The sequence below is a fragment of the Carcharodon carcharias genome, chromosome 1, assembly GCF_017639515.1.
Source record: "Carcharodon carcharias isolate sCarCar2 chromosome 1, sCarCar2.pri, whole genome shotgun sequence".
Classification (NCBI taxonomy): Eukaryota; Metazoa; Chordata; class Chondrichthyes; order Lamniformes; family Lamnidae; genus Carcharodon; species Carcharodon carcharias.
In genome coordinates this window covers 225,366,954-225,394,557 of record NC_054467.1, presented here as the reverse complement: position 1 = coordinate 225,394,557, position 27,604 = coordinate 225,366,954, and the positions used below count along the sequence as shown (strand labels likewise).

At 45.2% G+C, this 27,604-nt stretch overlaps 1 long non-coding RNA gene across 1 annotated transcript; it reads left to right on the top strand.

The window, feature by feature from the left end:
- Positions 1-27,580, top strand: LOC121283187. Its single transcript, XR_005944204.1, has 3 exons — positions 1-45; positions 5,849-6,116; positions 27,468-27,580. It is a non-coding gene; the product is annotated as an uncharacterized LOC121283187 (long non-coding RNA).
- Positions 27,581-27,604: the final 24 nt, after the last annotated feature.

Sequence of the window (27,604 nt, the reverse complement as noted above, 5' to 3'; positions counted from 1 at the left end):
GGTCACTCATCCCCTATGAGGAGCAAACCCTGGAACTCCCAGGAGGTACGTTGAAACTTTAAATATTGTAATGAGAGTACAAGCCTCATTGTCATTCAATATTTTGTTTTTAACCGTGGGTTTTAAACTGCTAGGTTTCCTGAGCCTCGAGAAACATGGCACGTTAGCCCAGGTAAGGGCTGTCAGATCTAGATAGTATGTACCTTTCCATTTACCTCCTGGACCCAGCGTGCCTGCCACCTCCCCACCCCCGCCATCCCACGCCCCCAACTCTCTATAGTCAGACAATACCTCCTTGCCCTCTACCCTTTGGATCATCTGGAGTCCTACTCCAGAGTGTTCAGCACATAATTCAGGCTGACATTTTAGTGAAGCACCGAGGGAGTGCTGCATTGTCAGAGTGCTGTTTTTCAATCAGACAATACCTCATCGCCCTCTACCCTCTGGTCTCCCCCTGACCTGCCGCCAACTGCCCTACCCAGTTAAACAGCCTCTTTTCCCACCTCCTCTAATATCTTTCCAGCAGGATCAAGCTGGTGCAAAGCAGGAGAAGGGGGATCTAGTCATGGGAGGCAATCTTCTGGCCAAGAAAGAAAGCAAAGAAATGAAAAGAGCTTGGCATCATGCCCAGCTTGCAATTCATTGAGGTGGGTCATAGAAGGTGATGCTAAGGCCCTTACTTAGAAGAGATCTTTCAGGGCCAAAAAGGAGAAGACCAAAGAGGATGGTGAAAACCTGGCAGACCTCGAGCCAGAAGCAGTTAGAGGAGAAGACGGAGTCAGAAAAAGATGGAAGGGTTAAGGGGGATTGGCTGACATGTTGGAACTTCTTGAGCCTCTGGTTCTAGTTACCCGACAGAAAAAAATGGTTGGGGGTGGGGAAGGGGAGGGGCAAAGGCTTGAGTTTCTATAGTCACGAGGGAGGGGAGCTGTTTCAGGGATAACAGTTGCTAGGATTCTACTAATTGTTTGCTAGTGGAATGATTTGTTTCCCTAAATCTGTTCACATCAGGGCACTTTAAATATGCATGGCTGCTCACACTTTCCAAGTTCATTGCTGCATCTGTTTATGAGGCCATTAGGTGAGTGTTTTTTTTGGTAAATGTGAAGCTGGAGAGGGACTTTTTAATGAAAGAATAAGCTAATTTTAGGAGGACCAATCTCAAAGATCAAATTACTGTACAATGAGGCTTCTGTAAGGGCCATTTAAAAGTGAGTCAGCTACTGAGAACTCATTGTGTTGCCACTTGTAGTTCTGGCTTAATAATTGACTTTGGAAATACCTGGAGATTTAATTCTTTTGCCGGTTTGACACAGTTTGAACTGATGAATGGGTTTCCAACATTATTTGGGGAAGGATTTGTGAAAATAATGAGGTCAGCTACTACTTGTGAATATCTGGAGGAGGAGAGCTAAAGCAGCCTGTCACAATTTGAACATTTGGTTAGTTAGAGGCAATAACTAGGAGTGAGGAAATGGATGCAAAAAGGGCTAATGATAACACGTCTACAGACAGGACGGTATTGATCATGAAATATAGCAGGCTATAATGTATTTTGAAATAATAGGGAAGGAAAAAGGATGGCGGAATAGCTGTGTTAATCAGAAATACACAATGGCAGTAGCAAGAAAACAGCTCTTAATTAACAAAGGGATAGAAATAAAATCAATATATATTGAGATAAAGTATAGTAAGGGATCAGTCACACTTTTAGGGATGAACTGCAGCCTATCAAATAATGGAAAGGAATTGGAGGGAAAAATATTTAGGCAAATCCATGAAACTTGTAAAAAAGCATTGAATCACATCGGTGATTTCAGCTATTCCCAAACAAACTGGCATGGAGGGGGAGTGAAAGGTGGAAAGGCAATTGAGTTTGTACAGTGAATGTAGGAGTCCCTTCTGACCCAGTATTTAAGAAGCCCACTTAGGGAGGAAACACAGCTAGATGCAGCACTGGGAAATGAACCAGTGTAGACAAGAGAAGCAAGCATGGGATAATGTCTAAGGAACACTGACCACAAATAAATAAATGTTAAGATTGTGATTGGGAAAGATACGGATAGTACAAAGAACAAAGGACAAAGTATTAAATTGGAAAAACACCAATGATGTGAAAATAAGAATGGAATGTTTTTTAAAATTCTTTCAAAGGATGTGGGCATCACTGGCTAGGCCAGCATTTATTGCCAATCCTTCATTGCCCATGAGAAGGTGATGGTAAGCCGCCTCCTTGAACTGCTGCAGTCCATGTCATGCATGTACACCCATCCCGCATCCGTGAAGGAACAGCAATATAGTTCCAAGTCAGGATGGTGTGTGTCTTGGAGAGGAACTTGCAGGTGGTGGTGTTCCCGTGCACCTACTGCCCTTGTCCTTCCAGGTGGTGGAGGTTGCAGGTTAGGAAGGTGCTGTCGAAGGAGTTTTGGTGAGTTGCTGCAGCGCATCTTGGTACACACTGCTGCCACTGTCCATCTGTGGTGGGGGGAGTGAATGTTGAAGGTGGTGGTTGGGGTGTCAGTCAAGTGGGCTGCTTTGTCCTGAATGGTGTTGAGCTTCTTGAGTGTTGTTGGAGCTGTACCCATCCAGGCAAGTGGAGAGTATTCCATTACATTCCTGACTTGTGCCTTGTATATGGTGGACAGGCTTTGGGGAATCAGGAATTGAATTACTCGCCATAGGATTCCTAGCCATAGGATTCCTCGTCTCTGACCTGCTCTTGTAGCTACAGTATGGATAGTCCTGTTCAGTTTCTGGTCGATGGTAACCCCCAGGATGTTGATAGTGGGAGATTTGGCATTGGTAATGCCATTGAATGTCAAGGGGAGATGGAAAGAAGGTAAAATGGAGAAATATACATAGGACACCAGTGGATAACACTCAAAGCACAGATCAATAGAGTTAAAAATAAGGACTTTTCCACTAGATATACAAACAAGATGAGATACCATAGTAAAATAGAAATGAGGATAACATTGAATCTAACATTGTTTTTCATTCACGGGATGTGAATGTTGCTGGCAAGGCCAAAATTTACTACCTATTCCTAGTTGTCCTTGAGCTGATGGTAGTAAGATGTCTTTTTGGATTGCTGAGTCCATGAGGGTAGGTACACCCACTTCTGTTAGAAAGGGAGTTCAAGGATTTTGATCAAGTGATGATAAAGGAGTGGCAACATAATTCCATTTGGGGGAGGCAGTGGCATAATGGTATTGTCACTGATTGGTAATCCAGAGACCCAGGGTAATGTGCTGGGGATCCAGGTTTGAATGGGGAAGTTTGAATTCAGTAAAAAAATCTGGAATTAAAAGTCTGATGATGTCTATGAAACCATTGTCGATTGTTGTAAAAACCCATCTGGTTCACTAATGTCCTTTAGGGAAGGAAATCTGCTGTCCTTACCTGGTATGGCCAGGTGACTCCATGTGACTCAAGACCCACAGCAATGTGGTTGACTCTTAACTGCCCTCTGTCAAGGGCAATTAGAGATGGACAATAAATGCTGGCCTAGCCAGCAATGCCCATGCCCCAAGAACAAATAAAAAGAGAAGGTAGAATATTGCTGTGTGACCAAGGGAATTTGCAGCTAGTGGTGCTCCCCTGCACTTGCTGCCCTTGTTCTTCAAGATGGTGAAGGTCACTGATTTAGAAGGTGCTGTTAAAGGAAGCTTGGCATGTTGCTGCATGGCATCTTGTAGATGATGTACACTGTTGATACTGAGCCATGGTAGTGGGAGGAGTGGGTGAGGTGCCAATCAAATAGCCTGCTTTGTCTTGTCTGGTGTCAAGCTTCTTGTGTGTTGTTGGATTGACACTTATCCAGGCCAAAGGAGAGTATTCCATCATACTCCTGATTTATAGAATCATTACAGCACAGAAGGAGGCCATTCAGCCTGTCATGTCCGTGCTGTCTCTCTGGAAGAACATCTCACCCAGTTCCACTCCCCCTCCTTTTCCCTGTAGCCCTGTAAAGTTCACTTCAGATAATTATCCAATTTCTTTTGAAAACCATGATTGAATCTACCTCCCCTACACTCCCAAGAAGACCATTCCAGATCTCAACAATATCCCATGTAAAAAAAAAATCCTCATATCACCGTTGCTTCTTTTGCCAATCACAATAAATTGACTCTTTTTCCAACTGGAACAGTTTCTCTCTTTCCACTCTGTCCAGACTCATCATGAGTTTGAAAACCTCTATCAAAGCTCATCCTAATCTTCTCCAAGGAGAACAGCCTCCAATCCATCCATGTAGCTGAAGTTCTTCATCCCTGGAACCATTCTCATGAATATTTTCTGCACTGTCTCTAAAACCTTCACATCCTTCCTAAAATATGTTACCCAGAATTGGACACAATACTCCACTTGAGGCCAAACCAGTGTTTTACAGTTTCATTGTTACTTTTTTGCTTCTGTACTTTATGCCCCTTTTTATAAAGCCCCACATCCCGTATCCTTTTACCCACTTTCTCAACTTGCCCTACCACCTTCAATGATCTAAGTGCGTATACCACCAACTCTCTCTGCTCCTGCTCCACCTTTGGAATTGGAGCCTTAATTTTATATTGCCTCTCCTCTCCCTTCCGTTCAAAATGAATCACTTCACACTTCCCTGCGTTAAGCTTAATCTGCCACTTGTCCACCCATTCCACCAGCCTGTCTAAGTTCTCTTGAAACTTATCACTACCCTCCTCACAGTTGACAGCACTTCCAAGTTTTGCATCATTTGAAAATTTTGAAATTATGCCCTGTACATCAAAGTCTGGTCATTAATGCGTATCTAGAGAAGCAGTGACTCTAAAACTAACCCCATTGACTTGTGCCTTGTAGATTTTTTTTAATCCTTCATGGGATATGGGCATCATCGGCTAGGCCAGCATTTATTACCCACCCCTAATTGCCCTTGAGATGGTGGAAAGGCTTTGGGGAATCAGAAGGTCAATCACTCCCAGCCTCTGATTTGCTCATAGCCATAGTAGTCATAGTATTTACTTGGTCAATGGTGACCCCCCCCCCCACCCCCCACTACTCCACCAATCCCCAGGATACTGATGGCAGGGGGATTTGATGATGGTAATTGTCAAGGGCAGGTAGTTTGACTTTCTCTTGTTGGAGATGGTCATTGCCTAGCAGTTGTGTAGCATGAATGTGACAGGTGACGTAACTGCCCGAGCCTGAATATTGTGCAGATCTTGTTGCATGTGGGCACAGATTGCTTCATTATCTGAGGATTTGCAGATAGAATTGAACACTGTACAACCATGAGCAAATATCCTCACTTTTGACCATATGATGAGGGTGTAAAAGGCACATGTAAAGTATACAAATGATAAAGAAGAGATGAACAAAGAGAATCATAATGAGTGAAGGAAGGGGGAAATAACACAATTAATAAGGCAAAGAAGAAATATGAAATGAAAATTTCAGTACATGAAAAGAAATAATGAACTATTCCAAAGGTACATAATCCTAAAGGGGGCAGGGATGTAGGAAACTGGAAACCAGTAGGTATATGTACATAAATCATTGAGGGTGATAGGGCAGTTTGAGAAAGCAATTAAAAACAGCATTTGTTATCCTGAGCTTTATAAATAGAGACATGGAGTGGAATCTTACCACCTTAGTCCCTGCCAGAATGGCAAGATTATTTTCAGTTTCGACTCTGATTAGATTGCCCAGCTATTGCTCTTTACCAGAGCAAACCAATTAGCACCCTGCCTCTGGACTTCCTGACCAATCAGGGAGGGAGGGCAGGATGATGCACCCATTCTATTCCAAAGGAAGCATTTCTAATTAAAGGGATCATGACATGGGTTACAAAGGTTCACCAGTACTTGTTTTTTTTAAGGCTGCAGCAACCACAAAATCGAGAACACCTGAAGAGACTGCTCCCCACCTTCCCACCCCGCCAGGTCTCTAACTCTTACTTGGTCCTGCTTTGGGATCTGAGGGACTGCAGTGAAGTGAACTTTCCCAAAAATGGTAGGAAGAGGACAATCTCTCCAACCAAGCAGATGTGGATGGAAGTGGCTGAGGAAATCAGCAGCAGGAGTATGGTCCCTCCAACCTTGGGACAGTGCACCAAGAGGATCCAGGACCTCAGGAGGGTGTGATAGGTGAGTGGCATAACACTTTCAGGTGCCAAGCCCCAGACTCTGACTTGTCCCACATTCTCCATAAAAGCACTCCTCAAAACAACACACCTTGTAGCACCTCACACCCCCATCCGAAGAGTCAACACTCATACACACACTTTTCCTATTGTCCTCTCACACCCTGCCACCCATTCAACCTCTACAAATGCTTCCTTCCTTCCTCTCAACATAAGCCCTTATGAGCACTTACACCTCTCTTGTTTCTCTCCGATTAGGAGAAGAAAGCACACAACATGATGAGAGGTAGAGTCCTGAAGGATGCGGGATTGGGGGAGGGAGGTGGTGGCAGTGGCCCTCCAGTGATAGCCCCCTTGATGGCTGCTGGCAATGTGTGTTTTCCTGCTCCACTGGGAAACAATTCTTGTTCCAGGAGGCTGCAGATGTCAACAGTGTCCTGCCCTGGGAGCCTGAGCCTCCTGAGGCACTGGTGCTTAGATATATTGGGCAGAATTTAATGCCCCCCTGGTGGTGAGTTTGGAAGTGGTGGGGGGGGATTTAATTGGTTGGGTTCAGGCAAGCTGCCTTCACACCTCTACCTGGTTAAGTCCATGGAAGGGAGGCTTATGGACAGCCTTCCTGCTTGGACACTGAGGCCCTTGTGGAGGGCCACTGGAAGGCACTGCCTTTTCTTCTGACCCACTCAGCTAGCAATTCCCATTCTGTCCTCGCTCACCGATGCTGGCCAGTTAAGTGCCTGACGGGCAATTAATTCTGCTTGACCTTCCCCAGCAGAGGTGGCGCAGGGCTCCTGACAGTTCTTCAGTCAGCATGTGAGACCCCCATTGCCAACATTAAAAATTCCACTCATTGACAGAGTTGATCTTTTCCTACAGAGCCTGTGTTGGGGAGTTTTGTCCCCTTCCAGCTGGATCTCTGTGTCCATGCCATCTGCCCTATGGAGGGGCAGAGAAGGCAAGTGGAGAAGGTGCTATTGTTGGTGGTGTTCCTGCTTCTGCTGCTGGTGTGGATAGTGTGGGCTTCTCCTCTTGCCCCTCAGCAGAGGTGGCAGGTGGAGTTGCACAAACTGCTCCCAATGCTGTGGTGAAGGCTGGCAGCAGGGAAATGCAGTGGAAGGAGTGAAGTGCTCGTCAGGTAAAGTGCTTTCCAAGAAGTTGGCAATCAACTGTCAAGAAGCGTTGGCACTCCCTGAGAGAAGTGCATTGAGCAACAGTCTCTAAATGGCCATGGCTAGAACTCTTCAGTGTAACAGATCAAAACCTTTCCAGCTTATCAGTTTCACTGAGGAAGTTCTTCCACTGTGCACTTGCTGCAGTGACCTTGGTAAGTTATTGACAAGTCAGGAAACAGGTTCCATGACAGGGAAATCCAGGATTCAGCACTAAGGCCCTCATAATTGGCTTCACAAGCTGTCAGATAAGTAATTATGAGCATGTTAAAATCATATGTAATAATTTGCATGTCATGACCACTATGGACCTCCACCAGAGTTTCCTCTGGCTTCGCCCTGCCCAGGCATAGTTCACCATCTTTTGGGTCCTATCACAATCTGGAGATTACCTTTGACTAGAAACTGAACTGGACAGCCATATAACTACTGTGACTACAAGAGTAGGTCAAAGGCTAGGAACTCTGTGGTGAGTAACTCACCCCCTGATTCCCCAAAGCCTGCCCGCCATCTACAAGGCACAATTCAGGAGTGTGATGGATTACTCCCAACTTGCGTAGATGAGTGCAGCTACAACAACATACAAGAAGTTTGACACCATCCAGGACAAAGCAGCCCATTTGTTTAGCACCCCTTCCACAAACATTCACTCCCTCCACCACCGACGCACAGTAGCAGCAGTGTATACCTTCTACAGGATGTACTGCAGGAATTCACCAAGGCTCCTTCGAAAGCACCTTCCAAACCACGACCACTACCATCTAGAAGGATAAGACCATCAGACACATGGAAACACTACCACCTGCAAGTTCCCCTACATGCCTCACACCATTCTGACTTGGAAATATATCACCATTCGTTCATTGTCACTGCGTCAAAATCCTGGAACTCCCTTCCTAACAGCACTGTGGGTGTAGCTACACCACATGGAATGCAACGGTTCAAGAAGGCAGCTCACCACCACCTTCTCGAGGGCAATTAGGCATGGGCAATAAATGCTGACCCAGCCAGCAACACCTTCATCCAGTGAACAAATAAATATATAATATAAATAGTATCAAGCTCTTAATTTCCTGCTTGCCAGATTCAAGGGGGTTCCCTGCTTGCCTTAAATGCTGACTTGTAAAAAGCCAGAATAGGGAAGGGTCACATTGCTTTCTTGGACTTTTGCGACTAGCTTGCACCTGTACCCACTTCTAGTGGTCCATAGAGGACAAAAGCAAGGAAGTTATTATGAACCTTTATAAAACACTGGTTCGGCCACAATTGGAGTATTGTGCCAATTCTAGGCTTCACACTTTCTAGGGCAGAATTTTCAGGGTGATGTGAAGTGGTGGACCCCGCACGTCAGCGCGTAAAATAACACACGGTGACATCGGGCGAGCGCCCTGACATCACCGTGCGCCATCGCAATATTTCGTTGGGCAGGTGCACGATGAAGTGCGACATGTGCCCGCCATTAATTAACGGGCTTGTTAAGGCCCTTAACTCGGCAATCAGTGCCGATTTTCAGGCGCCCGTGCGATTTTTGTCTCGGTGCACGAGCACAACCGGCAGGCGGGTAAGCAACTTTTTAACAAAACTCATCCACGGGCGGGATAAGAGGGCTCAATGGGGTTGTCAATGTGTTATGTGAAATATTTATTGCAGAAAGTGTTTTAAACTTGCCTGTGTGATCTGTAGCAGTTCAGAATGAATTCCAGCAGCTTTCTGTGTATTTTGAACCTTTAGCTCAGCACTCTTCAGTCAGTAATCTTTATCGGGCCTGCAGCTTTTCGGAGGCCTCCTTTTAGCCTGGGTATGGGATCTGACATCTCCACTGGAGGCAGCTCCTCTGAGGAGGAAGGGAGGGATAGAATAAGGAGGAGGCCAGGAGTGGACAATCAGCCTCCAGGGGAGCCACCTTTGGGAGGACAGGCATAGGCACAAGGGGCACAGGGCCAAGAGGTAGTCCAAGGTAGAAGGGGCTGCAGAAGATGCCACTATCCTTCTGCCAGGGTATATAGGTGAAGAAGCAGCTACCTCAATATGACTGAAGTGCAGTGCCGAAGGAGGCTCCGTCTGTCAAAGGAGAGAGTACACTACATCTATCAGATGATTGGCCCTGAGATCTTCCCTAACTGTGTGGGTGGACATCCCAAGCCAGCAGCTCTGAAGGTCACAGTTACCCTCAATCTCTATGCCTCTGGCTCCTTCCAAGGGGTGAGTAGGTGATCTTTGCAGTGTCTCCCAATCAGCTGTCCACATTTGGGTCAAGCAGGTCACAGAAGATCTGTTCAGGTGTGCATTGACCTTCATCCACTTCCACTGGGACCAGGCAAGTCAGGCACAGTGAGCCAGAGGCTTCGCAGTCATTGCTGGATTCCCCCATGTCCAGGCTGCAATCGATTGCACACAAGTGGCCATCAAGGTGCCAGCAGGTGAGCCCAGCGCCTTCATCAACAGGAAGGGTTTCCACTCCATGAACGCGCAGATAGTGTGTGACCACAGGATGCAGATTCTACAAGTCTGTGCAAGGTATCCAGGCAGCTCCCATGACACCTACATCCTCAGACACTCCCAGCTGCTGGGACTCTTCAGTGCTTCAGCTCGGCTTGATGTCTGGCTGCTGGGTGACAAGGGTTATCTCCTCAGAAGTTGCTCATGACGCCTCTCCACCATCCAAGAACAGAAGCTGAGCAGCGGTACAATAGGAACCTTGCCTCCACAAGGGCTGTGGTGGAGAGAGCCATGGGTCTTATCAAGATGTGCTCTTGATACCTGGACTGCTCAGGGGGCACACTCCAGTACCCCCCAAGTTGTATATCTCTGATAGTGGTAGCATGCTGCACTCTGCACAATCTTGCGCTGGAAAGGGGGGGAACACAGTGGATGACGAAGACATTGATGCAGTGAATGCAGCTGCACACGATGACTCCAGCAGTGGTTCGGAGGATAAGGAAGCGCAGGGCAATGATGAGGGGCTGAACGCTGACCCGGGACTACACCAAGGAGGCAGGGACACCTGGGAGACTTTAATCCATCGAACCTTCAGCTAGCTCCACACAAATGGATCAGCAGGACCAGCCTTGCCTGGCGCTTCCATACACAGCACTTAAGTGCTACATCTGCCACTTCACCAGCTGCAACTAAGGGCTTTGTACATAAACCTCAATGTCCACTCAAACACTCCTGATATGTCTATAAAACATACAAATACAGCACAAAGGAGCCACCCTCAGCCATGGTGACACATCTGAATTTTATTCTGATCCATTATATGGTCCAACAAAATTAATTCCTAACGTTGTTACGTCAAAAAATAAAAATTCCCTAATCTCAGGTCAATACAAAAGCACCAGTACGCAACCTGTGGTGTGCCTAAGGTGCCTTATGCTTATGTTTACGAGTGCTACATCTTAATCCCTCCCCATCGCTCGAAGTGGCTTCTGAGATAGCCTGCTGGCTCTGCTGTCCTGTTGGCCTCGATGACCTTTGCAGACGTCCTCTGGCCCATGGAGCCTGTGCTGGGCCCCGCCTGGGAGGGAGTGGCTAGTTCCACAGCCGGCATCTCCCCAGTCGTCACAGCCTCAATGGATGCAACAGTCACTGGCAGAGGGGCGGAGGAGCTGCTGCCCTCATCTGGAGCGCTCTGAGAGGAGCCCGCAGAGATGACAGGCAGCTGCTGCACCAACGTGAGTTCACTTTGGACCTCTCTGCTCACTGTGGATGGATGGGCACCGAGCTGGGACACTTCGTGCCCAGACCATCTCCCAAATTGCCAATGACCAGCTGTGGCCAAGGTGCTGTGAGGGCTTGCAGGTCCGAACGTATCCCCAGGAGAAACTGGTTATTCTGCTGGAAGCCCCTCTCCAGGAGAGTTGCCACTCTCTCCATGGAGGAAGCCTGATGCTCTGACATGAGGCTCATGGCATCACTGATGCTCTGCGTGGACTCCTCCACCATGGACAACAAGCATAGTCTCATGCAACACTCCCAGATGCTCCTGCACACCTGACCACATTTCCTGCAGCTGCTGCGTGGCGAACTACTCCAGAGGCACATCATCACGGCCTTACTCAGCATGTGCCTGGTCCACTGCAGTCCTCCGACTGCCGGCGCCATCAGCACTCTGTTCTTGCCATCTCCCCCAGTGATTGTGAAGTGTCCACTGTGCCCCGGACACTAGCCAATGTAACAATTCCCACCAATGTGCTAGTCTCTGCGCTAGTGCCTGCCTCGCTGAAATGGTGTGATGCAGGTGACAGTTCAGGGCCCTCAGGTGTGAGAGGGGGCATCAGCACTTCCTCCTGGTGGCCTTGTTCTGATGATGCTGTAATTAACAACAAGGACAGTGGATCAGTTAGTGTGCACACAATGACACACTTCATCCCTTTTCCCCCAGGCTCATAATGCGCTCAACCTTCCAGAACTTAAGGAGACGAATATTGGTGGGGTGGCAAATAGTCAGGAGGAGGTCCAAACATTACAGGCGGATACAGACGGGCTGGTCAGATTGTCTAAGGAATGCCAAATGGAATGTTATGTGGATAAGTGTGAGGTGATGCATTTGGGCAGGACAAACAAGGTACGGGAATACACGAGGAATGGTAGGACCGTGGAAAGTAAGGACGATTAGAGGGACCTTGCTGGGCATGTCGACAGGCCCTTTAAGGTAGCGGGACAGGGACATAAGGCATTTAAGAAGGTAAAAGCCACACTTGCCTTTATTAGCCAAGGAATAGAATGTAGGAACAGGGAGGTCATGTTGCAAGTGCAGAAAACGCTGTCGAGGCCATAGTTAAACTTCTGCGTTCAGTTGTGATCAGCGCTTCATGGGAGGGATATGATTGGAGTGGAAAGGGTGCAGAGGTTAGTGACCAGGATGCATGCTGGCCTGGAGAGTTGAAGTTATGAGGAAACAAAGCATATACTGGTGAAATTTGCCATGGAGCACAGGAGATTGACGGGTGACATTATTGAGCTTCATTCCATTATGAGGGGCATAGATCGGTTGGGCAGAATGCAATTTCGCTTTGGCGAAGGGATGACTAACCTGGTGGCATTTATTTGAGATAAGGGGCATGAGGTTGACAGGTAAGGTGTTGAGGAACTTTTGGACAGAGTAATGTGGGGCGCACTGGCTGAAAGGGTGGTGGAGGCACAAATCCTCCTAAGATATAATAAGTATTTGGATGTGCAGTAGCGATGTCATGGCATACAAAGCCATGGGGATAGTGGTCAGAAATGGGATAAGGCAAATTTGGATGCTGGACATGCGCATCTTCGAAGGGCTGAGGGATCTTTGTCTATGACCTACACGTTTGATTCTATCAGTCTGTGAATGAGCAGTGTTGCTGCATTAACGATTCCAACAATCATCAGTGCTTTGGATGGTGGGATGACAGGGTGGATGGGACTGTGGGCCTCAAATATCTGGCCATTCCACCCCAGCCTCACCGACACCTGTGGACCTGGGCACATGGCGCATTTCTAGCTCCAGGGCCTCCTGTTCAAAATAGATCAATGTGACTAGCTGGGCCTGGCCACCTCCAGTGCATGAAAGCTCTTGCACATTATGTGCATTTTTCTCCTGCAAAACAGAGAAGACCATTTATTGGGGTTGATTGCTCATGCAGTCTGCATGCGCTTGCCGCACCCCAACCACAATGGCCCATCTGAGGCCTCCAGTGCTTCCTGTCCACGCTGCTGGTGATGGGTCACAAATATAGAGTACAGCTGCTCCCAACAACCCCCATCAACCACCTTGGACACATCCTGCGTCCATCACTTTCAGAAACACACGGTCTTAGCTCCCATGGCAAGGAGGCACAACTAGTTGCGGCGCTGAGGGCACCAGATGACTCTTGGCCATGACACCTTGAGGCTCCCCTTCCACCATCTCATCACCGTGAATATGACATGTGTTGGAGTTATGAGTATGCGCCTAGCTGCATGTCCTGCAGGTTGCTCCCAGACTACAGACTACTAAAACCAACGCATGGTATGGGGAGAACCCATCTTCTCATTAACCACTAAGGCTGATGTAAGCATGGTCACTATTTGCTTGACCACCCAGCCTGCAACAAATGCCCAACATGAGTCAATGCAGTCACGACACTAAGACATGGAGTTGGGGGGGGGGATCCCTCGAAGGCTAAGGCTATCTGCTGAGTTAACAGCCCAAGGCCAACATGGTACTCACCCTTCCAGAGCCCAACAAATCATTGAATCGCTTATGAAACTGGATCCAGGTTCGCCACACCACGTCCCAGGAGCTCACCACCTCCGCCACCTCCTCCTAGGCACACTTTGTCACATGGGGGGTCCTCCTCCCATCCTGGGGTAACAGCACCACCCCCCTGCTGTGCTGCCATCTCCTCCACTAGGGCAGTAAGACAGTCATAGGAAAAGCGAGGGGCACATTGGCCTACCCTGTTCCTGACCCACATCCTGCAGCCTGCCCTTCTCCATGGCCTTCCCTCTACATTGGCCTGCTGAGCAGACCCCCTGCAGTGCCATCTGCAGCTGGCCTAAAGGAAGCTGCCTGGCCTTTTTTTATACAGACCGCTGGATCGCCATTGGACCCGGCGGTCTGTACACGGCCGCTGCAAATTTAAGAATCCTGCTCTCCACAGATTGGCCTGACCACGCAAAATGGCGGCGCAGCCTGCATCAGCTTCCGCTCCGCCTGCCCGCTAATGGAAAATCTAGGTCTAGGAAATATGTGAAGGCCTTAGATAGAATGCAGAAAAAAATTACTAGAATGGTTCCAGGAATATGGGACTTCTGTTATGTGGATATAGATTTGAGAAGCTGAGAAGAGGAAACTGGAAGAAGTCAAGGGCCTTGACAACCACAGTGGGAGAGAATCCTTGATTGAGGGAAAGAGGAGACATCTCAGAAATTCTGGTGTGGAAGGTTGCATCATCAGAATAGCTGTGACAGAAACTGGAATGGAGTCCTTACAGGGTGTAGTGTATGAGAAAGTGTAGTCCAGGTAGCTGTGGGAGTCGTTGGGTTTATAATGAATATTAGTTTTTTAACAATTTTTTGATGGGATGCTAGACCAGCATTTATTGCCTATCCCTAATTGCCCTTGTTCAGAAGGCATTTAAGAGTCAACCACCTTGTTGTGGGTCTGGAGTCACATGTAGGCCAGACCAGATGAAAACAGCAGATTTCCTTCCCTAAAGGACATTAGTGAACCAGATGGGTTTTTATGACAATTGACAATGGTTTCAAATTTTTATTGAATTCAAATTTCACCATCTGCCATGGTCCCCAGAGTGTTACCCTGGGTCTCTGGAATACTTGTCCAGTGACAATACCATTATGTCACCACCTGCCCGTTGATAGCCTATTGCCAAAAATGGAGAATTTGGTGCGAGTGGGATCTCTCTGGTAAGTATTCCTCAAACTATAATTTAGATTACTGATTACCTGGAATGAGAGGGTTATCCTATAGACAAAGGTTGGACAGGTTGGGCCATATCCATTGGAGTTTAGAAGAATGAGAGCATTCTTATTGATCCTGAAGGGACTTGACAGCTAGATGCTGACAGGATGCTCCCCTTGTGGGAAAGACAAGAACTAGGGAACAAAGTTTAAAAGGAAGGGGTCTCTCATTTAAGACAGAGATGAGGAGAACCTTTTTCTCTCAGAGAGCGGTGGAGGCAGGGTCATTAAATATTTTTAAGGCTGAGCTAAATAGATTTTTGATTGACAAGGAAGCCGAAGGGTTTAAAGGGTAGACAGGAAAGTGGAATTGAGACCACAATCAGATCAGCCATGATCTTATTGAATGGCGGAGCAGACTCGAGGGGCCAAATGACTTATTCCTGCTCCTAAGTCATATGTTTTTATAAGCTGGGGTTGTTCCCCTTAGAGTAAAGAAAGTTGAGAGGAAATCTGACAGAGATGTTCACAATTATGAGGGTTCTAAATAGTGTAGATGGAGAAAAACTGTTGTTTTGACAGAATGGTCAAAGACCAGAGGATACTGACTAAAGGTGATAAAAGTACTAAAGGCTGCATGAGGAAATCTTTTTTAATGCTGCATGTGGTTAATGATCCAAAAGTGCACTATCTGAAAGACCGGTGGAGGCAAATTCAATAGAGACTTTGAAAATTGAATTGGTTAAGTTACATGAAGGTAAAAAGATTGCAGGTTACAGAGCAAGGGCAGCGAATGGGAATAGCTGAATTGCTCGATCAGACATGCTGGGCCAAATGGCCTCCTTCTGTGCTCTAACTGGCCTAATTAAGGATAGAAGAATTAAAATGGGGATCAGGGCAATAAACTCAAACAAAATGATATGAAATGACAGGGATACTGAACATATACTTGGCCTCATGTTTAAATAGTCAATTTCATTAAATGAGAATTGGTTGCAAGGGAAATGGAAAAATATCACAATGATGGAAGAGAGGCTGTTTTCTAAAATTGGAGCTGAGAAACATTGCTTTGGGTGGAGAACAGCAAGTCTTACTCTGTATCTCATTACGATGGGCTTGACCTGGAAGTGCTGGATGCTGACACCGAATGCCCAGAATAGAATCCTATTCTATTCATCAGCAGTAAAAGGAAAGAATTAGTCAGAGATCCTGAACATTATCCTGTAACCTTGATGGAAATTCTCTTGTGTAGACAACTGGTGAGGATTCACCCATGTTCAACCAACTCGTAGATAATGAATAGCCACATGGGTACAGTACTGGAGACCAGTGGAAACAGTGGACCAAGAGGAGCTATTTGCCTTCAATGAGGAGATAAAATTGAGAAATAAAATATTTACGTAAGATAAATTCAGTGCAGCTGCATTCAACAGCAGCTGAGAATTGTGATTAACTAAGTGGGATTTAGGAAATCCGTATTTTCTGAACTCCAAGTGTAGGTTTGGTTGACAAAGATTTACTTGCATATTTTACCCCCACACCCCAAGACAATCCATTTGCCTTCATTGCAGTAATGACAGTTTTTATTTACAGACCTAATTAATTAGGGAGTTGCACAAAGAGAATTTAAATACATTTTAATAATAACAGTTATATTAAATACACCCAATATTTAAAGCCAAAATATTTCAAGTGATAGAGGATACTCTTATTTAACCATTAATAAATTAAGCAGGCAAAAGCAAGAGAAGGATTAGATTAGTGGTGTTGTTTCCAATCCACCGTTGGAACTTCAGTGTTGAAATTGCTGCCTTCCTTCTTGAGCCTAATGTAATTCAAGTCCACCAAACCAGAGTTGAGTTTGTAGTATTTCTTCCAGAGAATCATTCAATAAGTCAACTGGTGGACTTCCTGAAATCCACACACACGTGCATGAGTACACACACATACATGTACATTGTTCTTCATTAATCCATTGCATTCACAGACTTTACATAGGCTTACCAATCTCCTTAAAGTGGGTATACTAATCCACTCAAAGTGGGCTCACCAATCTTCTTAAGAGTGGTTTTAGCAATCTTCCATAAAATGTTCTCAACAATCTTCTTAAGGTGAGATCACCAGTACTTTTAAAATGGATGCACCAATCTTCTTAATGTGGGCTCATAACCTTTATATGACAAAAATATCTAAATGTAAGCACCACCAATTTAAGAAGCCAGTTAATAGTGGTTTTTTTAATACTACTAATAAAGTTTGAACTAATTTTAATGTGTCTTGGGAAATCATTGGTTGTGTATTAACTTTTGTTGAGTTTGAATATCCAGAGTTTCAGATTATGCCTGGTCTTCAGTCCTTTGCTTGATCTTTCTTCTGATGCTCAAGGTTTGTGTCTGGAACGTTGCTCTGTGGTTATATCTTACAAATGACGTGCACTTCGTCATATGTTTCTGTGTAATGAAGAAAACCCAGTAAATATAGAATACAAGTAAAACTATTTTAGAATGACATCAGAAAGAATGGAACAAGAAGCATCCATCGAATTGTGTGAAGGAGTAGACTTGGCTGAATTTAATGAGGGTGGCTGAGGCCCGATAGCAGGCCAGAAACCCTGATTTCCAAGAGCCCCGATCTATTTCTGTGGCCATCAGGCAATTAACTGCCTGGCATCAAGGCTCCCATCACATTAAGGATGGAGATGCCATCTCCAAGAGCTCCCAGCCAGTCGGAGGGCTGGCAGCTCCAATCCCAGTGGCAACTGCTGGTACTGCAGCCGGCTCAGAGCAGCATCATGGAGACTGGCTTGGAAACAGTTAAGTGGGGTTGGGCTCACCAGGTTGTCAGATCAGCCCCAGCAAGGGGAGGGGGATTTCCTGCGGGGGGGCATCCTTTGCTGTCGGGGCAGGGGGGGCCCTTTGTTGGCCACAGGTTGCCTGATCAGGAAGACCGCCCCCCCCCCCCCCCAACCCGCCCGAGCCTGCAGAGAAGTTGCCAGCTTTTACTAGGCGGTTTCCTCATATTGCAGAAGGTTCACCCATTGCCAGCAGCCAATGGAAGAGGCTCTTAAGTGGTCCTTAAGGATCTCAATTGGCCTCGGGATGGAAAGGCTGTCCTCAACCTTCCCTGATGCTGAATGAATTGCAAAGAGTTGGGAAGACTAGGGGCACTCCATCTCCTGCTTTCCCTCATGGTTCCACACCTTGCAACCGCTCCTGTGGGCCAGATTAAATTTCACACATCGTTTGCAGTTTGCTCCAACATGGATTTTCCCCCAATGTAGTTATATAGATTACCTGGCCATTCACTCATTGCTAGCAGCAGGGCAGATTGCCAGTGCAGATTGCTGCATTTACCTACTTGACAACAGTCACTGAGTTTTAGAAAGTAATTAAACTTTATTAAAGCTTTATTAATATTTGTAAAGTTTATTACCGGTATTACAAGCTTACTCCCAGTAACGAGGTTATCAGTTAATAAATACAGAAATGGCAGTGCTGCTCTAACCTCAAGGGTGCACATCCTACGCTATGCGGGAACACCAGGGCATTTCCCGAGTCCTGGATAACCTTTGTCCAGGAAGTGTCATCAGTTCAGCAGCTTGAGCTCTGAGCTGTGGAACTTGAGTGGCTGCTGATGTCACTACATTGCATGTGAGGTTGACAGTTATGCGGATAGAATATCTATAGATGAGGTCGCTCCACAGCTTAAGAGTCCGCAAGGAGAAACGGGATGGATGACCACCAGATAGTCAAAAAGGAAAGGACAGGTAGAGCATCCCAATCTCCAGCCAGTATTTAGTTCTGAATACTGATGAGTGCTGGTTCATCTGGGGAGTGCAGCTAGAGCCAAGTCCATGGCACCATGTGTGGTTCAGCTGTACAGGAGAGGGTGCAAAGAAGACTGGAAGAGCAATAGTGATAGGTGATTCGACAGTTAGGGGAATAGATAGGTGTTTCTGTGGCCACAGAGGTGAATCCAGGATGGTATGTTGCCTCCCTGGGTGATAGGGTCAAAGATGTCACTGAGCAGCTGCAGAGCACCCTGAGGGGAGAGGATGAACAGCTAGTAGTTGTGGTCCACATTGGTAACAACTACACAGACAGAAGGAGGGATATGGTCCTGCAGCCTGAATTTTGGGAGCTAGGTAGAAAATTAGCAAGCAGGACCTCAAAAGTAGCAATCTCCAGATTACTCCCAGTGCCATACCCAAGTGCGAACAGAAATAGGAGGGTAAGATGGATGAATGTGTGGCTGGAAAGATGATGTAGGAGGGAGGGCTTTAGATTCTAAGGGCACTGGAACTGGCTGTGGGATGATGGGACCTGTACAAGCTGTATGGGTTGAACCTGAGCAGAGCCGGGACTGAGTTCCTTGCAGGCTGTTTTGCTAGTGCTATTGGGGAGGTTTTAAACTAACTCGGCAGGTTAGTTTAGTTTAGGGGTGTGGGAGATAATATTAGAGAGGAGTACTAAGGCACACAGAATATTGGGTGAGATAGATAGCATTAGAGTAGGGAACAGTTAGTTAATAGATGGGGCAGCATAAAGGAGAAAGAGTCTAAGTCAGGGTTACAGCTCATGTTTGTGAAAGCATGGAGCGTGATAAACAAGACTGGTGAGTTACAGGCACAGATGTCATGTGGAAATATGATGTTTTGGCTATAAAGGAGACTTGGCTCAGTGAAGGGCAGGACTGGGTGTTAAAAATCCCTGGATACAAGGTGTTCAGGAAAGATAGGAAAGGAAGAAAAGAGGGGGGTGATGTGGCAGTATTAATTATGGGGACCATTGCAATGCTGGAGGAAGAGGATGTCTCAGAGGGGGTCAAGGACAGAATATATTTGGCTAGAGCTAAGGAACAAAAAAAGTGCAATTACATTGCTCAGTGTAGTCCATAGACCACCAACTAGTGGGAAGGATGTGGAGAAACAAATTTGTAAAGAGATGACAAAGAGGTGCAAAAGTTAGAGAGTAGTTATAATGGGGGGGCTTTAATTATCCAAATATAGACTGGGATAGTAGTCGTGCAAAGGGCAGAGAGGGGCAAGAGTTCCTAGCATGGTTTCAGGAAAGGTTTCTTCAGCAGTATGTTTCTAGTTCAGTGGAAGGAAGCTCTACAAGATCTGGTTCTTGGAAATTAGGTAGGCTAAGTAGATCAAGTGTCGGTAGGAGAACATTTAGGGGACAGTGATCATTATATCATATGTTTAGGCTCATGATGGAAAAGGACAAAGAACAGTCTAGAATAAGAAAAATTAACTGGAGGAAAGCCAACTTCAATGGGATAGGAGCTGAATAAATTGGAGCCAAAGATTGGCAGGAAAAATGGTGTCAAAGAAAAGATGATTCGAGCACAGTCAAGGTCTATTCCATCAAAGGGGAAAGGTAGGGAAAACAAATCCAGAGCTCCCTGAATGAAAAGAAGATAGGAAAAAGTGTACTTATGACAGGTGTCAGGTAGAAAATACAATTGAAGAGAGGTGAAGAAGCAAATAAGAGAAGCAAAGAGGGAATACGAAAAGAGACTGGCAGCTAACATAAAAGGGAATCCCAAAGTCTTCTATTGGCACATAAATAGTAAGGGGGTGGTAAAAGGAGGAGTAGGGCCAACTAGGGACCAAAACGGGACCTACAGATGGAAGTAGATGGTATAGCTGAAGAACTAAATGGATACTTTGCATCTGTCTTTACAAAGAAAAAAGGTGCTACCCAGGCCATGGCAAAAGATAAGATAATTTAGATACAAGATGAGTTTAAAATTGAAAAGGAGGAGGTATTGTTTGGGTTATCTGTACTTAAAATTGCTACGGCACCGGGACCAGGTGAGATGCATCTAAGGATACTGAGGAAAGTGACAGTGAAAATTGCAGAGGCACGGGACATAATTTTTCAGTCTTTTTTAGACTCAGGGGTGGTGCCATAGGTCTGGAAAATTGAAAACGTTAGACCCTTGTTCAAAAAAGGGTGTAAAGGTAAGCCCAGCAACTATAGGCTGATCAGCTTAACTTCGGTGGTGAGGGAACGTCTAGAAACAATAATTCAGGACAAAGTTAATAGTCACATGGACAAATGTGGGTTAATTAAGGAAAACCAGCATGGGTTTCTTATGGGAACATACATTTAACTGACTCGCTAGAGTTTTTTGAAGAGATAACAGAAGGGTTGATGAAGGTTGATGCCACAACACTGGCATCTACCCGGCAATGTGAAAACTTGCCCAGGTATGTCCTGTACACAAAAAGCAGGACAAATCCAACCCAGCCAATTACCACCCCATCAGTTACTCTTGATCATCAGAAAAGTGATGGAAGGGGTCATCAACAGTGCTATCAAGTAGCGCTTGCTTAGCAATAACTTGCTCACTGACGCTCAGTTTGGGTTCTGCCAGGGCCACTCAGCTCCTGACCTCATTACATCCTTGGTTCAAATATGGACAAAAGAGCTGAACACCAGAGGCGAGGTAAGAGTGACTGCACTTGATATCAAGGCAGCATTTGACTGAGTGTGGCATCTAGGAGCCCTAGTAAAACTGGGATCAATGGGAATCATGGGGAAAACTCTCCACTGGTTGGATTCATACCTAGCGCAAAGGAAGATTGTTGTGGTTTTTGGAGGTCAATCATCTCATTTCCAGGACATCACTGAAGGAGTTCCTCAGGCTAGTGTCCTAGACCCAACCATCTCAAGCTGCTTCATCAATGCCCTTCCTTCCATCATGAGGTCAGAAGTGGGTATGTTCGCTGATGATTGCACAATGTTCAGCACCATTCGCGACTCCTCAGATATTGAAGCAGTGCATGTCCAAATGCAGCAAGACCTGGACAATAACCAGGCTTCGACTTCTTAAAAATTCAATTTTGGGATGTGGGTGTTGCGGGGTAGGCCAGCATTTATTACCTAATCCTTTACTTACCCTTGAGAAGGTCATGACAAGTGGCAAGTAACATCTGTGGCACACAAGTGCCAGGCAATGACCATCTCCAAGAGAGAATCTAACTATCAGCCCTTGACGTTCAATTGCATTACCATCACTGAATCCCCCACTGTCAACATCCTGGACATTACTATTGACCAGAAACTGAACTGGGGCTAGCCATATAAATACAATGGCTACAAGAGCAGGTCAGAGGCTAGGAATCCTGCAGCAAGTAACTCAATTCCTGACTCCCCAAAGCAAGGCACAAGTCAGGAGTGTGATGGAATACTCCCCACTTGACTGGATGAGTGCAACTCCAACAACAATCAGGAAGCTTAACATCATCCAGGACAAAGCAGCCCACTTAATTGGCAACCCTTCCACAAACATTCACTCCCTCTACCACCGATGCACAGTGGCAGCAGTGTGTACCATCTACAAGATGCACTGCAAAAACTCACCAAGCCTCCTTAGACAGCACCTTTCAAAGCCATGTCTCTTAGAAAGAGACAAGGGCACCAGACACATGGGAACACCACCACCTGGAAGTTTCCCTCTGAGCCACACACCATTCTGACTTGGAAATATATCGCCATTCCTTCACTGTCGCTGGGTCAAAAGCCTGGAACTCCCTCCCTAACAGCACTGTGGGTGTACCCACACCACTTGGACTGAATTGGTTCAAGAAGGCAGCTCACCACCACCTTCTCAAGGGCAATTAGGGATGAGCCAGCGACACCCACATCCCATGAAAAAATTTTAAAAATGAGGGCAATCCTGTTGATGTGGTGTATATGGACTTCCCAAAGGCATTGATACAGTGAGCAAAGCTCATGAAATAAAAGGGACAGTAGCAACATGGATACAGAATTGGCTCATGACAGGAAAGAGAGTAGTTTAATAGATGTTTCTCAGGCTAGAGAAAGGTTTGAAGTGGAGTTCCCCAGGGGTTATTGTTGGGACCCTAACTTTTCCTGATATATATTAATGATCTAGACCTTGATGTACAGGGGACAAATTCAAAGTTTGCAGATGATACAAAACTTGGAAGCATTGTGAACTGTGAGGAGGATAGTGGAGAACTTCAAAGGGACATAGATAAGTTAGTAGAATGGATGGACAGGTGGAAGATGAAGTTCAATGTAGAGAAATGTGAAGTGATTCATTTTGGTAGGAAGAACATAGATAGGCAATACAAAATAAAGGGTACAACTCTGAAGTGGGTGCAGGAGCAGAGGGACCTGAGTGTATATATGCATAAATCATTGAAGGTGGCAGGACAGGTTGAGAGAGCAGTTAATAAAGCAAACAATGTCCTTGGCTTTATTAATAGGGGCATAAAGTACAACAGCACGGAGGTTATGTTGAACTTGTATAAGTCGCTAGTTCAGCCTCAGCTGGAGTATTGCACCCAGTTCTGCACACCGTGCTTTAGTAAGGATTTGAAGGCATTAGAGAGGGTGCAGAAAAGATTCACGAGAATGGTTTCAGGGCTGAGGCACTTCAGTTGTGAAGATAGATTGGACAAGTTAGGTCTGTTTTCCTTAGAGAAAAGAAAGTGGAGAGGAGATTTGATAGCGGTTATCAAAATCATGAGGGGTTTGGAGAGAGCAGACAGGGAGAAACTGTTCCCACTCATGAAGGGGTCGAGAATGAGAGGGTACAGATTTAAAGTAATTAGTAAAAGAAGCAAAAGTGATATGAAGAGAAACTTTTTTTTACAGAGCGAGTGGTTAAGGTTTGGAATGCACTGTCTGAGAGTGTGGTGGAGACAGGTTCAATTGAAGCATTCAAAAGGGAATTGGACTTACCTGAAAAGGAAGAATGTGCAGGGTTATGGGGAGAAGACGGGGAATGATACTAAGTGAGTTGCCTATTTGGAGAGCTGGTGCAGATATGATGAGCCAAATGGCCTCCTTCTGCGCCATAACAATTCTGTGAATTCACTGTGTAAAATGGTTTGGAGTGCTTTGAGGATGGAAGAAGGCATGACATATTGAACATTCAAAAAAGGACAATTCTGCAATGTGTTAAAGACTGCTCCTCCGCTGAATTCACCCTGTTTATGATGCAGCAACAGTGAAGAAACTGAGTAAACCCAAGATAATGCACACATCATGACTCAAACAAGGCATTCATAGCTTTATATTTGTGTGTGGGAACATTTCTCACAGTCCACAGGGTAAGTTAGGTTCATAGAAGCGTAATCAAACAAAAATTTACACTGAGCTAAAGAAAGAGACTCTAAGACCAGGTGACCAAAATATCCTTTTAAAGGAATGTTTTAAAGGAGAAGACGGAGGTGTTGAGGGGCTGAAGTTTAGGGACAGTATTGCAGAGCTTAGGGTGTAGGTGACTGAAGGCATGTCCATTAATATGGTAAGGCAAAGGAAGAGGCAGGGTTCTCAAGAGTTCTTGCAGGGTTATAGGACAGAAGGAGTTACAGAGGTAAGATAGGCGAGGTCACAGAGATTTGCACAAAAGGAGGCAAATTTTAATATTGAGGTATTGGTGGGCTGGGCAGTTTTTAGTGCAATTTTGGTCTCCACATAAAGAAAGGATATACTTGCATTGGAGATGGTACAGTAAAGGTTCATTAGATTGGTCCCTGGGATGAGAGGGTTGTCCTATGATGAGAGGCTGAGTAAATTGTGTCTATATTCTCTGGAGTTTAGAAGAATGAGAGGTGATCTCATTGAAACCTACAAATTCTGAGGGGTCTTGATAGTATGGATGCTGAAGGATTGTTTCCACTGGTTAGGGTGTCTAAAACATGTGGGCACAATCTCAGATAAGGGGCCAATCATTTAGGACTGAATGAGGAGAAATTACTTCACTCAAAGGGTGATGAATCTTTGGAATTCTCTACCCTAGAGGGTTGTGGATGCTGCATTGTTGAATACATTTAGGGCTGGGATAGATGATTTTTGGTGTCTCAGAGAATTAAGGGATATGGGAAAATGGAGTTGAAGCCAAAGGTGAGTCATGATCATATTTAACGGCGGAGCAAACTGGATGGGCTGTATGGTCCACTCCTGCTCCTGTTACCTTATGTTAATGTGTTCTTGTCAGCACAGGGCTAATGGGTGAATGGAACTTGCTATGATTCAGGACTTGGGCAGCAGAGCTTTAGATGAAATTAAGTTTATGGAGGGGCAAATGCTAATAAGGAGTTTCTTTAAGAGCCTTTCAGCAGAATTTGTCAGCTTGAACATCTCAGGTTTTGGCAGAATCGATGCATCCTAAGCAACCGCCACTATAAAGTAAGCAGTTTTCTTTTACTTACTTCCTGTGAACCACTAATGGATTGTGGTCACATTTCTCCCTCCAGCTCTTCTCCCACTTCAACTTACTTCCAGGACCTATGTTATAGACACTATTGGAGAAACCATGGCCCAAATAAGATTGAGCCACATGGGCAAGCTGTTTCTGGTGCTATGCAGGTGCCAGTTGCTTGCCATTAATTACTAAAATGAGGTGCAAGGTTCATTTTTGGAACAACTTCGGGCCTCCTGTTTCAGGCATGGTCTGGCAGTACTCCATCAATAATGCATCTGAAAACAGGCCACAGCAAATTTGTACTCACTGGGACAGGCTGATGCACTGTGATGGGCACTTTTGACACTGGGGGACTTTGGTTGATGGGATGAAAATCTTCTCTATCTATTCCTTCTCTCCCTGCTCACCACAAGTACCCACTGTGAAATGTTTGTAATTTAGTTCCCTCTTGTAATGTGTTCACAACATGAAATTAGCCACAGGTACGGACCTGAAACTTCAGTCCGGTTCATTAACTGTTTAACTTTTATTCATCTGTGTGCTGAGCCTTTCTTTCCTCATCAGGCTTGCTGCATATGGAATCTGGAAAAATAGTGGGGAGAGACAGAGAGAGACAATGTATTAGAGTATAGACAAACATATGAATTAGGAGCAGGAGTAGGCCATTCAGCCTCCTGGGCCTGTTCTGCCCAATAAGATCGATGGCTGATCTGATGGTAGCCTCAACTCCACATTCCACCAGCCCATGATATCCTTTGACTACTTTGTTAGTCAATAATCTATCTACCTCTGTCTTAAAAATATTCATTGACCCTGCCTCCATTGCTTTCTGGGGAAGAGAGCACCAAAGACTTATAACCCTCTTAGAGAAAATATTTCTCCTCATCCCCGTCTTAAATGGGAGACCCCTTATTTTTAAACTGTGCCCCCTAATTCTAGTCTGTCCCACACAGAGCATCCGCCCTGTCAAGTCCCCTCGGGATCTCATATGTTCCAATAAGATCACCTCTCATTCTTCTAAAATCCATGGATACAGGCCCAGCCTGTCCAACCTCTCCTCATAAGATAACAACCCCATCCCAGCTATCAGTTGAGTGAACCTTCTCTGAGCTGCTTCTAGTGCAAAAATATCCTTTCTTAAATAAGGAGACTAAAACTGTAAACAGTCCTCTGGATGTGGATCATCAACAGGATAGGGGAATGACTATGCATGTTGTCACTGAAGAAGAATCACATGGACTTAAAATATTGACTCTGTCTTTCCACAGATCCTGTCAGACCTGCTGAATTTTTCCAGCATTTTCTATTTTTGTTTCAGATTTCCAGCATCTGCAGTATTTTGCTTTTATGCATGTTGTCTATATGGACTTATAAAAGGCACTTGATAAAGCTTCTCACAAGAGATTGCATGAATAAGTGAGAGTGCTTGTAATTCGAGGTAAATTTGAGTTGTAAGTGGTTGGGAGGTATGAGTCAGAAAGTAGGGATAAAAGGGAATGTACTCTAATTGACCAAGTGACAAGTAGTGTTCCCCAGATCTCTGTACTAAGGGCTCAGATATATATTTCAATGACTTGGATGAAGGAATAAAGGGTTATGGTGCTGCATTGACACTAAATTAGGAGGTGCAGGTGGGAGCAGGAAGTTACAAAGGGAAGTATACAGATTAAATGATTGGAAAAATAGTGGCAAATGGAGTTAATTAAGGAAAGTATGAGGTCATCTACTTTGAAACCAAGAAGGATAAATTGGAATATTTTCATAAACGGTGAGAGACTAAAGGGTACAAAATGGTATTGGACAGTAGTGGAAAACAGGCAGTATTGATTCTGCTGCCCTTTATTCTAATCACGATGATAATCAACTCCATTAACTTAAATAGAATTGAATATCAATGGGATGAATATCGAGCTCTCTTGTCCCAACCCCTTCTACCTGCTTATATTTCATCTTATTTCTGTATGTCTTAGTTCTGATGAAGAGTCATACAGACTCGAAATGTCAACTGTATCCCTCTGCAGATGCTGTCAGACCTGCTGAGTTTTTCCAGGTATTTTTGTTTTTGTTCTAGATTTCCAGCATCTGCAGTATTTTGCTTTTATCTTAAGTCAAATGTCATGCTGCCCATTTAGAGCTACTCTCAAGACAAGTTTCTTGGCATGTAGGAGCAAAGGAATTCAGATGACCATGTACATATATTTAAATACCAGTGTACAGGCACAAAAAGTAATCAAAAAGGCTAAAGGGAGGTTCAGTGTTATCCTAATGGGGTTAAAATACAAACAGAGGAAGTTGAGCTTCAATTGGTCAGACTCCATCTAGGGTACTGTGTACAGTTGCAGACGCCAGCCCCCAGAGAGCATACATTGGTCTTGAAGGGGATATAGTACAAATTCACTGGAATTATACCAGAAGTTAAAGGCTTAAATTATGAGGACACCTTGCATAAACCTGGGTTGTGTTGCATTGTTTAGGATGTTGTGTGATAGACTAATTGAAGCGTTTAAAATGATAAGGCTTTGAGAGGATGGATACAGAAAAGCGATTGTCTCTGGTGAGGGAATCAGAACAAGGAGACTAAGGGGTGAAATCACAAATACTTTTTTCACACAAAGGGTACTGGAAACGTGGAATTCTCTTCTGAGAAGGCTGTGGATGTGGTCAATTGAAATTTTCAAGACTGCCATTGACGGAAATCATTAGGTAAGGGATATCCATCAAAGACAGGTAAATGAAGTTAAGGTGCAGATCG